The sequence below is a fragment of the Vulpes lagopus genome, chromosome 13 (assembly GCF_018345385.1).
Source record: "Vulpes lagopus strain Blue_001 chromosome 13, ASM1834538v1, whole genome shotgun sequence".
NCBI lineage: Eukaryota > Metazoa > Chordata > Mammalia > Carnivora > Canidae > Vulpes > Vulpes lagopus.
In genome coordinates, this window is record NC_054836.1 from 36,305,555 (window position 1) to 36,320,032 (window position 14,478).

The window sequence follows — 14,478 nt, forward strand, 5'->3', positions numbered from 1 at the left end:
TAGCAAGGATATGGAGAACTTTCCATATCCTTCCCTTCCATAAGAAGGGAACCTTTTTACACTGCTGGTGGGAAGGCAAACTGGTACAGCCACCATGGAAAACATTATGGAGGTTCCTCAAAAAATTAAAAACAGAACTACCCTACAATCTAGTAGTTGCACTATTGGGTAGTTATTAAAAAAATACAAAAACATAAATGCAAAGGGATATATGTACCCCTATATTTATTGCAGCATTATTTACAATACCCAAACTATGCAAGCAGACCAAATACCCATGGATAGCAGAATGGATAAAGAAGATATGGTACATGTAAATGGACTATTATTCAGCCATAAAAAAGAATGAAATCTTGCCATTTGCAACAACATGAATAGAGCTACTGAGTATAATGCTAAGCAAAATAAGTCAGTCAGAGAAAGACAAATACCACGCATTTCATGAACAGTTTTACTCTATTTCTAACAAAACGCTTGTCTTTTTTTTTTTAAGTTTGTAACAGATAATAGCTCTCCATCACCTATCAGAAAACATCCAGACTCTTTCTTCTGCCATTCTAGATTCCCCATTTTCTGCTTCCATCTAACTCACCCACATGTCTCTAACTACAGACCCCTACATATACTTCTCCTCACATTAGCACTGCACGTGGGTCTTGGATATACTTCATTGAAAAAATGTATTCAGTGATGAATCTTTACAGAAACTCTTCTCCAATACTTGGTCCCAAGCTGTATGAGCACAGAGTCAGACTCCCAGAGACCCAACACAGAACAGTTGCTGGAACACCAGAGAACTGAGCTAAGCAAAGATTTCAGAGACTACACAAAAATGGATTTTCAGTAGGCTTTATTCCATACCACATTTACTTCTTTGCCTACCAAATATTAAGACCTCATTATGTGCCATGCATAATGTTAGGTGTTAGGGATATATATAGCAGTAAAGAAATTGACTAGGTCCTGGCCCTTACAGTGAGAAATCTAAGCAAATGGGTAGGGTTGGGATAGAGATAAGAAATAGTGAAAGAATTAATGAATGGGCATTTGTTGAGGCCCAAAGGAAAAAGACAGTATGATGCCCACAAGAAACTAATCAGATTCTTTTGAAATTTATACTAAAAAGTCTTACTTCACTGTGCCTGTACTTTGTCTAGTTGATCCTATCTATGTTAGATAATCTATTTGATCTTATCTCCTCCCTGGAACCAGAAGTCAAGGTAGTAGATAAAGATCATAACTTCATTATGGTGAAGTAAAATGAGAAACTGTTAGTTATTAATTAAAAATGGAAAAAATATAGAAATGTAAACCAAATATAGCAAAGTTTGGGAAACGTTTTTTGCTAATCTCAAGATAGAAAAAGACTATTATAAGTATGATATAAAATTTTTAAGGCATTTTAAAAAGTCAATAATCTGATTTGTAAAATTCAAAAGCTTCTGTTTGACAAGAATGGTCACAAGCAAATTCAAATGACAAACTTGGGAATATCTACAACTCATATCACAGATACAAATAAATTCCCTAAAATATAAAGTGCCTATAAATCAATATGGAAAAGATCAATACTCCATCAGGAAAATGGACTAAAGGAAACACAAATGGTCCTTAAATACATGAAAATATGTTCTATCCACTCATAAGAAAAATTATATTTAAAACTACAAAACATATTTCATCTGCTTGGAAGGACCAGGAAATCTGATGACACATGAGTCAGTGAAAGTGTGGAAAAAACAGGGGTTTTTCATTAAAGTCTTCAGAGACCTAGACTCCTAATGGTACACACTGCCATTCCTTAGGGCCTGGCCTTTATCTTCATGGCCCAGAGTAACTGTAAGCCTGCCATTTCATATCCATTCCAGGAAACAAACTTCCCTAAGGAGACTTCTCAGAAGTACCACACAACACTTCTGCTTACATCTCAATGATCAAACTATTAGTTATGGAGTCACAACTAACTGCAAAGAAGTTTGAGACACCTTTATCTTGTTTGCAATGAGCAGCTAAATGTGACAATTTGAAACAGAAAATAAATTTTTAATAAATTAACATTCTCTGAAGTGTCTATTTCTTTGCTGACCAAATATTTATATGTACTAATGCTCATATATAACTCACAGTAAATCCTCTCCCAAGGAAATAACTCCCAAGTCTCATCTAGACATTGCATCCAGGTCAAAGTTCAGAAAGTCTTGGAAACGTGTACTTCCCATCTGCTCCAAATGGCTCTCCATGGTCTAGCAATCTGGTTTTTTTTTTTTTAAGATTTTATTTATTTATTCATTAGAGACACAGAGAGAAAGAGAGGCAGAGACACTGGCAGAGGGAGAAGCAGGCTCCGTGCAGGAAGCCCGACGTGGGACTCGATCCCAGGTCTCCAGGATCAGGCCCTGGGCTGATGGCGGTGTTAAACCACTGAGCCACCTGGGCTGCCCCATGGTCCAGCAATCTAAGAAAACTTTAAGTCAAGTTAACTTGCTCCAATTTACTAATATACAAAAAGATGGCATAGGAGAAACAACCAAATTAAAATTATGATTCAGAAAAAGGGAGAAAGGAAAATCTGCTGTGGTCACTGGTCTGCAGCAATATGAAATTCCATGAGGCAGAAATAGAAACTTCTTTTCCTGGAAGTTTCTGGGGGCCTTCAATTCTGCTTTCTAGGACACTCCTTCTGGAGCCTCTAGTATTGCTTCCGGGGAACTTCCTTCTAGTCTCTGGTCTCACCCTCAATATGCCTTAGGGAACCCCGGGGAGCTGCTGACATTTCATGGCTTATATCCTGTTAGTAGCACAAGTCTCAGTTTTCTTCAGGAGAAAAATGTCTTTCCCTGTTTCCATAATCTTTTCCTTACTTCCTCTTCTGGACTATCCTTGACACAATAGGAAAGAAAATGCTACAGTACCTTTCTTTTTTATCATTCTAGTTTTGAGTAAAACTCTGATTTTACCTTTTAATATATTTGCTTCTTACAGGAAGAAGAAAAACATCAATTCAAACTTCTCTATTACAATTCATCTGTCAATCTCAAAAAACCTTTATACATTTTATTCAAAAACCTTTGTTGAGCACCTACCACATGTGATATACTAAGGATCCCAGGTCCAAGGAGATCCTGGTCCCCATCTTGGTGTGGTAGTTACAGGGTATATATAATTGACACCACTTATCAAAAATATACAGTTAAGATCTTTTGAATTGTATGTAAAACATACCTCAATAGAAATGGAGTCATTCAAGGAAAGATAATACAATGTTTAAGGTTTATTGTAGTATACATAGTAATTTCAAATAAGTTAAATTTAGAATGTGAATGTGACTACTCCATGTGCTGTTGTGTACCAGCCAGGATATTGGGTAAAGTGTATGGGCCCTCTGTGGAACTTGAAATGTTAACATTTTGTAGATGTTGTAATTGTCTATTGTATCATCTCATCAGTTGCAAAAATTATTTTTAAATGTGCCATGTTATCAGTACTAAGATCATAAGTTTTTAGTTAGCAACTCTAGGTTCTAATGTGATTTAGGGGAAATGACCCAAGCCTGTTTCATCTGCAAAACAGAAAGAATGCCCTACTTGACAGGATTATTGTGGCGACTGAATAAGTGCCAAGTCATAGCCAACACTCCCTTTCCCATGTTAACCTCCTTCCAACATCTTTTGATGTCAAGTCCTTGGCCAGCACTATGTTACTAATTCTGGGTAACAGAAAAATACTGACTAGTCCTTTACAACGATCCATATTATGTAAGTTTCCAGTTCTCAAAGCATTTTAGCTTAATACATACAATCCTACAATTCTTTCATTATTCTTTTGAGTATATACCATTACTAGGACCTGTCCTAGCCTCTAAAGCTACAAATACAGTTCTGCATTTATGAAGTTTACATTCGAGGAGTGAGAGCCAAGATTATTTACATGCACACAGATGGGTTAAAAGTTCTCCAAAAAAAGTGAGATGAAAATAAGGAAGTGATGGGGAAACAGACAAGTGCAGAGTTTGCTATTTTACAAACTCTCTTCTGAAAGAAGCCCTCTCTATCAAGGTTACATCTGGGCAGAGATTAAAGAGAGGAAGCCAGGCATGCGGACATCTGGGAGATGAGTTCCAGCAGAGAGAAGAGCAACTCAGACACTAAAGTTAAGTACACGTCTGGCCTTACTGAGGAACAAGAAGAGATCAAAACAGCAAGAGTGGAAGTGAACATGGAGGGAAGAATCCTAGGCAATGAAGAGATCAAAGATGTGTGAGACCAGATTATAGTCTTATAGGTCACAGGAAGTAAAAATTCAGAATTTATTCCCAGTGATAGGAAGCCACTGGAAAGTTCTGATGGGGGTGTGATTTTAAAAGGATCACGCTAGGGCATCTGGGTAGCTCAGTCAGTTAAAGTGTCCAACTCTTGATATCAGCTTGGGTCTTGATCTCAGGGTTGTGAGTTCAAGCCCTGTGTTGGGATCCATGCTGGGCGTGGAGCTTACATAAAGTATAAAAAAATAAAGTGTTTAATTGAAATGAGAGGGTCACTGTGGATATTATGTAGAAAAGACTTTAAATGTATAGGAGGAGGAGGAAGGCTTTTTTGAGTCTAGGGCATCAGCTCTCAAACCTGAATTGTGAACACACAAAAAACACATACTGAACACACAAAAAGGTGTACACAACTGTAGCAGCTTTATTCCTAAAAGCTAAAAACTGCGAACACAGATGTCCTCCATGTACATCCATGGAATACTACTCAGAAATAAAAAGGAATAAGGTGACACACACAACCTAAGTGACTCTACAAATAGGCTAAGTGAAAAAAGCCAATCTCAAAAGGTTATTTATTAATTCTATGCATATAACTTTCTCGCAATGACAAAGTTAAAGAAATGGACAACAGAGTACTAGTTGCCAGAGGCTAGGGATGGGGGTAGGTGTGGGTGAGGAGGGTTGGCTACAAAAGGGCAACATGAGGCATCCACAGGGTGATGGAAAAATTGACTCACCAATAATCAATACCCTGATACTGCACTGATAATTTTACACATCATCATTGAGGGAAACTAGGTAAAGGTACACAGATCTTTCTGTAACATTTCTTACACTGCATGCAACTCCAGGACCATCTGGAAATACTAAGTTAATTCAAAGTAACAGTTGAAGCAATTAAATCATAGAAACCACTAGGCCTCACCGTTTCCAGACATGAAAACGTACAAGTTTCTAGGTGATGCTAGCCTGGCAACAGCTATGAGAAGCAATTTAGAAAATAACACCTTGGAGCAAGTCTTATTCCTATTTTGTAGAAGAAACTGAAGCCTCAAGATTAAGTGAATTCACCAAAGGCTAGAAACTGAGTGGCAGAACCAGACCTTAAACCAGATCCTATCAGGTCAGTACTTTTGCCTGAGCAAATCAAGATCAGGAATAATCTTAATTATAAGGACTCTCCAGTGTCTAGCACAGAAGAAAACAATGCTTCTTGAGTAGGACTGCACTGCTCTAAAAACGAAAATTCAATAAAACATAGCTTAATTGTAAACATCTCACAAACTTTAAGATACACACATGCAAGTGTGTACTAGTCTTAGCTCTTACCTACGCTTTGAACAAGTGCTTAAACTCTTGTTCCTTAGCTTCCTCAGATGGGAGATCAAGGAACTGGTCCCTTCCTACCCAACTCTGGATTTCTCACTGTAAAATCTACTGGGTTTTTAAAGACAGCTACAAATTAACTCTCAATGAACACAAAACCAGTTGTTTGCTATCCATGGTAGTATTTTATCAAAATGGGTATCTGACAGTTTTTATTTCTCAATCTCAATTTCTGAAAATCCTGAGCAAAAAAGAGAAGTTAATGTGCACCACAATTCTAAGGAAACAGAAGTTCACAAACAACACTAAAATTTAGCCACGCGGGGTAGGGGGTAGGGTGAGGGGGCACATTCTTAAGCTAGTTTATGGAATTTAAAAACTGCTAAGAGTTTTTAGGAAAATCATTAAGTGCCTAGATTCATAGAGATGTTGAAGCAATTATATTAAGTGCTTGCCAAAAATGACTTTCCTGCAGTTAGCTCTCTGGAATTCCACTTTAAAATCTCCTTATGCAATAAGCCTCAATAGTCTCCTACGTCTCCATGGTAAAGTTAACAAAACTTGAGGAAATAGGCTTAAATAGCTGAAGGGTTTTACATCAGAAATAAGGAAGAATTTTTGGGAATGATAGCCCTGTCACCTGAGATTACATTCATGATCATTCTCTAATTAAATACCGCCTGTTTAAAACATTCGAATCAACAGGCTCCTCCCAAATCCTATCATATCTGGTTTCAGACCTACTTTCCTACATGAATTACAATTCTCAAAACTAAATAAATAGAGCTATTTTGTTAGATTTACGGAAAAAGCTAAATAGAAATAGGCTTCAAATACAGTTAATGGTCCAGGAAACCAGTACTGAAAACTAATTCCCATTAACTGCTTTAGTAGAAAGTGCTACTATTCTATGTAACTATCCATGGCTCTTGCCCAGACAGGTCTAATTTCCAAAGAGCAGTGAGGGAAATCTTAGACGTATTTAACTGACAAATAAATCAGACCCACAACTCCCCAAAGCCATTCCCATCTCTACCAACAGAGCCAGAGAATCCATTTCTTTCAGTAACAACTTTACTCCAAGGACATGCAGGAAGTAAGGGCCAGATCACCAAACTGAGAAATGTCTATATTCTTACTACCTTAGAAAATCCCAGAGGTTATTAATTCAATGCAAAAGGAAAATGGAATCTACATGTTAAGTGAATGGCCAGGAATTAACTTGAAAGTTCTATTTTTTAGGGTAGCATCTAGGCATATATATATATAAATTCACTGTTCTGAAAAAGACAAAAGGCTAAATTTTTACCTAATAGTCCATTATGTTTGATTCAAAAAGGACTCAAGACATAACATTGTTAAAAACATTTATTTTGATACAGTCTATGATAAATAAGTCAGTAGAAGTTCCACTCTTGCCACAGATTCATCTGAGAAGAGCCCTGTGCCATTCAACTGGTGAATGTCTGAACGGTGTCCCATCTCTTATCCCAGCCAGAGCGCACACCTTCCATGTTGTTCCTGTCCATTGATTGCTTCCAAATCCAGGTGACCTTTATCCCCAAAGTAAGCTAAAATGTTTGTGAAGAGGAGAAATAAATTAAACCCCAAAGTAAAAGCTTAAACAGTTTAAGAATTAGAAGATTATATACATTTACATTTGTGTTTACTCATCTATCAAATTCAGAGATACTGGGCAAGGATTGATCTCATTGAGCAAATAAAGAAAGATATATACTTAAAGAAATACAGGTTTGTTACTTCTGAGTGTGATTACCTATTATAAACACAAAGTAAAATGTAAGTTGAGGTCTGTCAAAAGATAAATGATTAATGATTTTCATTAACATGAAGGACTGATGAACCCACAATATAAAACTCCATCATTATTAGATACCACATCAGTAAAGCTGAAAATAACATTTACTGAATGCTTCTATGGGTCAGTACTGTGTAGAAAGTTCCCAACTCTCCCAACCTTTATTTTAACTACAGGGAAACCATGGCTTTGAGATGGTTACCTATCTTAAGTGGCAGAGTGGGATGTAACCCAGGTGGTTTTTTTTTTTAAGTAGGGTCCACACCCAGCATGGAGCCCAATGAGGGGCTTGAACTCATGACCCTGAGATCAGGACCTGAGATTAGATCAAGAGTGGGGTGCTTAACTGAGGCACCCAGGCACCCCTGACCCAGGTGCTCTTAACCATTACAACATAAACATCCCAGGAGCAATTACTAACCTTAATTTCAGCCTCAAATAAATCTTACTTCAAACATTCTGGCCAAATTCCTAAACCATATCCTAACTAAGTAACACAACTCTGGAGGAAGACTAGAGGTGTTTTATTTCTAAGTCTTGCTGATTAAAAATGTGGTTGCTAGTAATATGACATGTAAAATAAAACTGCATTACAAAATAACTTGAATATTCTATGAAGTTTTTTTTTAAGTATTTCCCTTTGCCTAGGAAAAAGCCCAACACTCATCTATTTCTAATTCTCAAAAGTGTATTAAAATCTTCCATTAAACCTCAAATATTTATGCATATGGTTGATATAAAAATGAACTTTTCATCTATGAAAGTCTCCTTCTCAGTGGTAATGAGCATTCAAAATAAAGAAAAAAGATCTTCCTTGGCCTTACATAAACAATGGGAACAATGATTCTCTTAGTTAACCTCAGTGTTCATGTATTTTGTCTAAATAATGTTTTACTAATTAGTCCTCCATGTTTGTTAAAGTATTGCATTTTGTGTATGGAGTCATTTCAACCAACATTTGCTGACCACATAGAAGGTGCCATCTGGGTGAAAGAGGACAGACACTAAGACCAATGTGGTTCTAACTCCCAGGAACGCAACAATTTAGCAAGGGAAGCAGACAAGTAAATCATGAACTAATATTTAGATAAGTATTATACAAATAAATTTATGCATAAACAACAAACTCGACATTAATGAATAAATTCTATATTAATAAAACATTTATATTAATAGTAATCCTAGCAGATATCGTTTTGTCCCTTTCAAGGTCCAGTACAGGTAAGCCAGGAAGGCCTCTCCAGTCAGTTTCCACAACACAAGCAGCATGGTATATGAAATTCTATAACTGAACAACCCTTTCCAGGCACTCTATCAATTCTCCCCTAAATCTCAAATACCACTGGAAGAAAACTAGAAGATGCCCCTAATGACGGAAAAGAATGAAAAAGCACACCAGAGAGGAGAGAGCACTACTAATAAGGTGTATGGTGAAGAAATGAAAACGCAGGGGGTGGCTTCTCCATCCAGAATGCAACTTTGAAGGGTCAACTCTTCGTGGGATAACTGAAGCCAAAGAAAGGTACAATAGAAAGTCACATTCTAGTCCTACCCCTGGATCCTCAGCCACCTGGGGCACAAAAATGCTATTTTTCATCTTGCAGATCCTATCTAAAAGTCCTACCAGAAGATGCAATGTGATACTAATTCCTGTCCAAAAAAACACCAAGAGGTCAGAGGCAATTAAGTTAATACAACTCTTTCTTGTTGGCAGCTACTTTAGGTGCTTACAGGACAAAATGTAATGTAAATCAACAACAAGCATAAGTAAGGCAGAGAATGATGCACACAAACAAGTATTCAGAGAGTTTTTAGCTAGAAGGGGGAAAAGATTTAAGGAAGTGATGACATTTGAGATTGGGCTTTCTAGACATAGGTTTTCACCAACCTATGGAAACAACAGAAAGAGCATTCCATTCAGTACTTATCTGAATGAGAAAACAGAACTATGGATAATTGAAGAGTTCATTCACCTCTCAAAATGGTAGGATGATTAGTTTTTTCTTGTAAATATGTTTTATTACAGTTACAATGTGGTAGAGTAAGTACAAAGTAGGAAGGAGATAGAAAGCAATTAACCTAGTAACACAAGCTAAACTGTTCTGCAAACTGCTGCAGTTTCCCAACAGCCCAAAACTATACTGACTAGTACAGCCCCATTACAATGCCTACAACTATGACTCTTGCTTCCCAGTGATCTAATAATTGAACTAATTTACTAAGTACTAATAAATGAACATTTGCCCTGAAATATTTCTTTGTAAGAGCAGTACCTCAAAACAGTCGGTTCAGGCATTCCAGGGTCTGCACCTCTCTTGAATCCTGGGGTAGAGGGGGAAGGAGAGAGAAACAGAATAAATTATAATTTAAAAACTCTAGCAGACAAAACATTTATAATCGTTTCTCTTCAACCTACAGTAGCTAGAATGATCTACTAATACCATCTAAATTTACCTGTGTGCTACAGAACAGTCTTGAATTTTTTTTTTTTTAAGATTTTATTTATTTATTCATGAGCAGCACACAGAGAAAGCCATAGACACAGGCAGAGGGAGAAGCAGGCTCTGCAGGGAGCCCGACGTGGGACTCGATCCCAGGACCCCAAGATCACACCCTGGGCCAAAGGCACTCAACCGCTGAGCCACCCAGACATCTCTAGTCTTGAATTTTAACTAGAGTATGAGATTATGTCCAGGACTAATCAGTAGGGAGGACGAATAACCTTATTCTTATATAATTGTGTATATATTAGCACCATAGCCCAGAGCATACACGTTCATTCTTAGTCATTACCCAGAAAAAAGATGACACAGCTACCAAACTATACTGGATAAAAAAACTACAAAAAGCAAAAAAAAAGACTTTTTTAAAACTACACTGTTAAAAAACAATTGAGGATACCTTATTTTATACCCCACAAACCCCTTTTTATAAAGCAACAAACGTTGGAAGAAAAAAAGAATGGGGAAAAAAACCAAATTAATGTTTAAAAACCTAATTAAGCCAACACTTTTATTACAAGTATGATCATATAAACCTTTTGCCATTTAAAATATATTTACTAATTAACTGGATAACATATGCTAATTTGTTGATTGATCAAAATTAGAGTGCATCAAGAACTGTGGGGGTATGAATTTTTACCCCATTTTCAAGACAACAAATTAGCCTGCCAGTTTCACAGATGCTGGTAGAAGACACAAAATCCTGAGTCAGAAACAAGGGAGAGTTTATTACTCCCAGCAGTAACTATAGTTAAAATGTCATCATTTTTCGATAAACCTGGAGTTTAAGGAACCAGTCTGTTGTAATGGGCAGTGACCACTGTCTCCCCATTGCTCTAAAAGGAGATACTATTTTCCTTTTCCTTTTTTTTTTTTTTTTGAGATACTATTTTCCAAGGCTGTTCACTCCACAAACATCCTTAAGAATATGGAACAAAGGGTGATCAGAACCTCTGCTCACAAGATTTGTAGAAATTCAAGACACCATGAAAAATTCTTTTCCAGCAGGTGATTCACTAAAATCTTTGTGTTGGTCAGTTTCCAACAGATTCTTTATCATGTCACTGTTCTACTTTACAGCACTTTATGCCCATGTACTCCCTGAAGCCCTAAAAGTTATATATAAATCTAAATTACACAAGAAATTCAATCTGCAGTTTTTAAGTTTTTGTGAGAGTGTAGATGGAGAAGAAAAAGAAACTACCTGGGAACTCGGTTAGAAATGAAATTAAATTTCTAGGACGTGAGAAGAAAAAGACAATGATTAACAAGAAAAAAGTACTGAAAAGACAGTTCTAACATTACGGTCAACTGGAGTGGAAGCTAGGTTGAAAATCACAGTAATGGCAGTCCTAAGAACGAGAATACAGCCAGTGTGCACAAAAAGAAAAATAAACTCTAGGGTAGGAAAAACAAACAAACAAACAAACAAACATTCTCTTCAGACCAAAACCCTTGATACACAGAATGTAGCAATCAGCTAGTTTTCTGGTGTAGAAAAGCAATCATAAAAAAAGGGGAGAAAGGGATCCCTGGGTGGCGCAGCGGTTTGGCGCCTGCCTTTGGCCCAGGACGCGATCCTGAAGACCCGGGATCGAATCCCACGTCGGGCTCCCGGTGCATGGAGCCTGCTTCTCCCTCTGCCTGTGTCTCTGCCTCTCTCTCTCTCTCTCTGTGTGACTATCATGAATAAATAAAAATTTAAAAAAAAAAAAAAAAAGGGAGAAAGATGGAAAGGTATAGGTCAAGACTTATAGAGCAGCAAAGAAACCAGGGGAACCAAGAAGGTAAGAGCAGGCTATAAAAGGAGCCACACACACAAAGGAAGAGGAGGAGGAACAAAGAAAGGGAAGAATCAGAGTGCCCATATCTTTCTTAGCTAAAAGGAGAGCTGGTCCTAGTGCTTGACAATGAAGCTGGCCCTTCTACCATCAAGTAAACGATTGAGGGGTGGGGGAGGAGATGGAGGAACACAGCCTGCAAGAGCAGGCTATCATAATTACCTGGTCCAATCCTGGACACTTATACAAAGTCGCTAAGATCTTGGAGGTTAATGCTTTAAAAGGGGGAGAGGGGTTGAAATGGATGGGAAAAAAGGATCTTTTTTAAGTCCTCATAGAAGTCCCCAGATTATCTGATGGTTTGCGAATTTCATGGGGAAACTGGAGCCACGGCCACCTGGAAAACATCCGGCATAATCAAAGGCTCTATCAAGATTAAGAGCGACTGTGCTTTACCTGGAACAACGCAGGACACCTAAGACAAATAGGAAGGACTCTTTTAAAGAGTGTGAAATTGAGTCTTAACAAAATTTCAAACTTTGTGCCAACTGACAGCTGGGGCTTTTTCCTTTCCACTACTGTTGTACACCTGAAACTAACATAACATTGTGTCTCCTACACTTTGATGGTTCAAGAAATTAAAAATTGCCCATGGCTAGAAATAGGATAAAATCCCAATGTGCAGCCCTATAGGTGAAAATATTTGCCTGGGCCGTCCATTTCTGTTAGGAAGGCCGTTAGGTTTGAGGTAGGTGTTAAGGAGAATAACTACCATGACTTGAAGTGCCTTAACCTCAGATGCGAGGCCTTTTGGCCAAGCGTCTGCGATTTCATATCGTTGGAGCCTTCGCTGTATCCCTGGGGGTTGCAGCTTTCTAGAAGTTTGCTGTGGCCGAACCAAGAAAGAAGGTATATGTAGATTTCTACAGAAATTATGATTCCATGAAAAGATTTTGAGGAGATGAAGAAGGCCGATATCTTTCAGAGTGCAAAGTGAATTTGGAATATAAAGAATTTCTTTGGATTGCGTTTCATTGAAGCTTGTCACTGACTGTCCGGGGGTTCCTGAGCTATGAAACACGAACACTGGGTTATGGAATAGTTTCTCTTAATAAACAACTAAAAAATTAAAAAAAAATTTTTCAAAAAAAAAAATTTTTTTAAGAAAATATTTGCCTGGCACTTAACAAATCTTTGCGGATACAGCACAGTGGTTAAGGGTATGGTCGGGGTGCCCTGGGTGGCTCATCCCTGGCTTTGGCGCCACCTTCAACCCAGGGCGTGACCCTGGAGACCCGGGATCGGGATCGAGTCCCACGTCGGGCTCCCCGCAGTCTGCTTCTCCCTCTGCCTGTGTCTCTGCCTCTCTCTTTCTGTGTCTCTCATGAATAAATAAAATCTTAAAGAAAAAAAAAAAAAAAGAGTATGGGCCCTGGTGCCCCATTACTTGAGATCATAGCTCCCCAGTGAACAGCTCTGTGGCCTTCAGCAAGCAACGAAATTTCTCTGACTCGATTTTCTCACCTATAAAATGGGATCTATAACAAAAATCATCCAAACTGTTCGCCGTACAGCTGAGAGGCAGAGAGAAATCCAACACAGACCGTCGCACTCAGGCTCCAAGGCAGCGGCACGCCCACGAGGTCTACAGGCCTCTTTCCATTTAGGACCGACCACCTGAAGAGGGGAGGACAAACGGCCCGACGCGCCCCCCCCCCCCCCCCCAGTAACCGAGGGAATGAGCCGCTTTCAAACACATCGAGGTCGTCCACGTCTCCCAACTATCCTCAACGGTAGAGACCACCTCCGTTTTACAGGTGGAAAAACGGAATGGGAGGGATTACGTGACTTGTCAAAGACGGTTAAGAAACAGTAAAGAACAGAACAGGGGCTCGAACTCCGGTTATAGCGACCCCCCTGACTAGACAAGCATCCAAGGACGTGCACCGCGTGGTCCGGCCTCCCTCTCCCGCCCTGGAAAGCCAAAACATGAAGGCGAGGCCTCCACACGCCCTTTCCTCCCGGCTTCTCCCAGGTTCTTCTCCTACTGACCCAGGTAAATCACGAGAGGAATAAAGCCCCAGCGGATGGCAAACTGGCCGCCCTTAAAGAGCTGCTGCAGCCTTTGCTTGGCCTCTTTGCTCAGCTTCACCATGGCGACGGCAAGGGCGGCGCAGCGACAACTCTCTACCCCAGCGGCAGCGTAGGGAACGCCGAACAAGGAAAGAGATGCGCACGCGCCAAACACGGCATTTACGGCAGGAGTCGTGAGCGTCGCCGGCAAAGGTCGTAATTCACTGCCCGACCTGACCTGCCTCAGGCGCCACCTGCGGACGGCGCATGCGTGGCTCATCCCAACCCACCCTCCACCCCACATCTGCCGAAAGTCTGAATTTTACTTTCCTTACGTTTTAGGAATCGCCTGTTTTGGCTGATTGTGGGATACTGGAGGCAGTGCTCTTGAGCCTCCTTCAGCCTGGAATGCCCTTTCTCTTCCCACAGTATTACCTATTTTTTTAAGGTGCACCTCCAGGTGTTCCTCGCTTGATGCAGGAGGAACATTAAATTCAAAAGGAATGTGGGTTTTTGTTTTTGTTTTTGTTTTTCCCGGCTCTTAGTCTGACTTGCTGTGTAATCTTGGACAAGCTACTTAACCTCTCTTAGTATCGGTTTCTTCAAGTGAAGGCTGAGCTGCAAGGGAGGTTATGATCCATGTTTTCTTTGACTCCTCCAGTGTTTGGTTGTTTTTCTTATTTAACATCATATATTACTTGCCATTTTTTT

The 14,478-nt window shown here is 39.2% G+C and overlaps 1 long non-coding RNA gene across 1 annotated transcript; it reads right to left on the reverse strand.

The window, feature by feature from the left end:
• Window positions 1–6,940: 6,940 nt before the first annotated feature.
• On the reverse strand, window positions 6,941–13,913 carry LOC121474440. The gene is made up of 3 exons (XR_005983401.1): window positions 13,747–13,913; window positions 9,683–9,731; window positions 6,941–7,161 (listed from the first exon to the last, which is right to left on the reverse strand). It is a non-coding gene; the product is annotated as an uncharacterized LOC121474440 (long non-coding RNA).
• Between the last annotated feature and the right edge of the window lie 565 nt (window positions 13,914–14,478).